Genomic DNA, 2,821 nt, shown 5'->3' with positions numbered 1-2,821 from the left:
ATATAATTATATATATTTCAGTTTTTAAAAAACTGACTAAATGTCGGTTCATAGTTTGAGTGGCCCAAAGAAGAAGTTAATTTAAGCCATAAGAAAAATAAACCCAATATTTTTCATTATTTCTTTTATCTCCTAGTGATCCTAGACTGGTTTAATTGCTGTCTTTTTGTTTATCTGGTCGGTTTGTTTGTTGTGGGGTTGTTTTTGTTAAACAGCCAGCTTCTGGGTCCCTCTCTCTAAAAATATGTCATAGAGCTCTCTGACCATCTTCTCATGTTTTGTTACCCAAGGGAGGTTTTCTTTTTTTTTTTTTTTTTTTTGAGACAGAGTCTTGCTCTGTCGCCCAGGCTGGAGTGCAGTGGCGTGATCTCAGCTCACTGCAAGCTCGCCTCCCGGGTTCACGCCATTCTCCTGCCTCAGCCTCTCCGAGTAGCTGGGACTACAGGCGCCCGCCACCACGCCCGGCTAATATTTTTTTGCATTTTTAATAGAGACGGGGTTTCACCGTGGTCTCGATCTCCTGACCTCGTGATCCGCCCGCCTCGGCCTCCCAAAGTGCTGGCATTACAAGCGTGAGCCATCGCGCCCGGCCCCAACATAGGTTTTCTACTCCTCTCCCATATTCATTCAATAGTTATTTGAAAGAGAAATAGGGACAACCATGTTTTATTCTAGACCACTTAAGATTAAAACCCGAGTTCCATATCGACATCCAGGGAATAGGTTTTTGAACAGATTTGCATTATGCTATGGGCAGGAACTAGGAGTAGAAGAGGTTGTGAGTCATCTAGTCAGTAGTGTCGGCTATAAAGCCTAAAGACTCTCTTTGTGTATGCATTTTTCATTTTTGTTACAGAGAAAATAGTTTGTTCTGCTTTAATGAGCACTGTCAAGAAGAAAATATAGCTATCACATATCACCACAGGTTCACAGATCTTCACCAACCCGACCCCAAAATGACATGCTGCTCTTTCTTCTTCAGAAACATGAATTCTGGAATCTTGCAAGTCTTCCAGAGGGAACTCACCTGTCCCATCTGCATGAACTACTTCATAGACCCAGTCACCATAGACTGTGGGCACAGCTTTTGCCGGCCCTGTTTCTACCTCCACTGGCAAGACATCGCAGTTCTTGCTCAGTGTTCTAAATGCAAGAAGACAACACGGCAGAGAAACCTCAAAACTGACATTTCTTTGAAGAAGATGGCTTCCATCGCCAGAAAAGCCAGTCTCCGGCAATTCCTTAGCTCTGAGGAGCAAATATGTGGGACGCACGGAGAGACAAAGAGGATGTTCTGTGAAGTGGACAAGAGCCTGCTCTGTTTGCTGTGCTCCAGTAACTCTCAGGAGCACCGGAATCACAACACTGTCCCATTGAGCGGGCTGCTGAGGAACACCGGGTAAGTGATGCCTCTGAAGATCTATTTCTCTATAGAACACATGAAATTCTTGTAAGTCTATTTCCTTGGTGATTGGATGATGTCATCTCTGTGTCCCCTTAAGCATGTCTGTTATGAGCTTCCTTGACTTCACACCTCTCAGATTTGACAAACATGAGGAGAAACAAAGCAAACTCTATTTTCTGTGGGCGAATTTGTCTCTCATTTTGGGTCCTTCGTATATCAGAGTGTGAATGATACTTTATTGTCTTCACTTGTGCTTCAATTCATGGCTCTTTTGCAGGAGGAGCTCCTAAAAAAAATGCAGTGTTTGTGGGAAAAAGCTTGTGAAAATCACAGAAAACTGAGCATGGAAACCACCAGAACCAGATGCTGGAAGGTTAGTACCGTATTACTCTACCTTCTCCAGGAACTTATAGTGAACAAATGGGTGACTCTTAAAATAGGAACTTGATCTCAACCCATAATGTTTCTGGAATTCAATAAACAAGGATAAAACACTTGAGAAAAAACTCGCTAATATTTATGTAAGTTAGTGTGACTCTTCGGTAAGATTTCTAATCAGACCACAGATGTTATCCAAGCATGCTCATCTGTTTCCATACAAACCTGTAGTAATACCCCAACAAATACAAGAAACTGGGCTATTTCACACTGTTCCCAATGGGCTGCCTGGATAAATTGTGGACACGAGAGTTATTTATCAGTCGTGGAAATTTCAGGTGACCTTTCTAAGGCTGAGTCAGTATGAATTTGAATCTTGGTGGGCAAGTATATTGAAATGTGAGCTAAATTTCAGGCGGAAGGAGCAAGCGCGCAAACTTAGGGAATGCATGAAATGAAATATCAGAACTAATTAATATTGAATAAGTCATAACACATAATGGGAAAAGTGGTGAGAAATGTAGACTTGTGTCTTGATGAAGACATAAATATGTGAGAAATATGGGAACTAGTATTTAATATAAGGAGAACTCTAAGGACTTGAGAAGAATTCTAGAAATGATTTTCTCTTTGTGGATGTTTATATTGAGGGTATGATATTGAATATTAATTCATTAATTTATTCTAATATTAATTGAAAGATATTTTATGAGTACTTAGTCTATGTCAAATATCAACTTAGAAAATTAAGGAGTAAAGAAGAAAACACACAAATCTTGCAATGGAAATGAGAAAAACAAATGGTCACCATGCAGATATGTGAAGTACATGATGTGTTAGAGTGTAGTAGTGTCTTTGGAGAATAATCCAGCAGGAAAGTAGAAAAGGAGCACAGAGGCCAGGGACTGGGGATGAGGGTTTGAGTTTTAAATAGGGTGGTCAGGAAAAAGGCTCATGGAAAAATTCACACTGAAACAAAATCTTGATCAGGAGGAAATATATATATCCTCCTGTTTGCCTTCCTCTTCCTCATAAATA

General features: G+C 40.4%; 1 pseudogene; it reads left to right on the top strand.

Moving 5' to 3' along the window:
- The first annotated feature begins 986 nt into the window (after positions 1-986).
- Positions 987-1,778, top strand: LOC115834363 (annotated as a pseudogene).
- The last annotated feature ends 1,043 nt before the right edge of the window (positions 1,779-2,821 follow it).

This window comes from Nomascus leucogenys, unplaced genomic scaffold (genome assembly GCF_006542625.1).
Source record: "Nomascus leucogenys isolate Asia unplaced genomic scaffold, Asia_NLE_v1 000901F_72860_qpd_obj, whole genome shotgun sequence".
NCBI classification, from domain to species: domain Eukaryota; kingdom Metazoa; phylum Chordata; class Mammalia; order Primates; family Hylobatidae; genus Nomascus; species Nomascus leucogenys.
The sequence above is the reverse complement of the archived record's forward strand: the minus strand, read 5'-3'. Positions and strand labels throughout refer to the sequence as shown.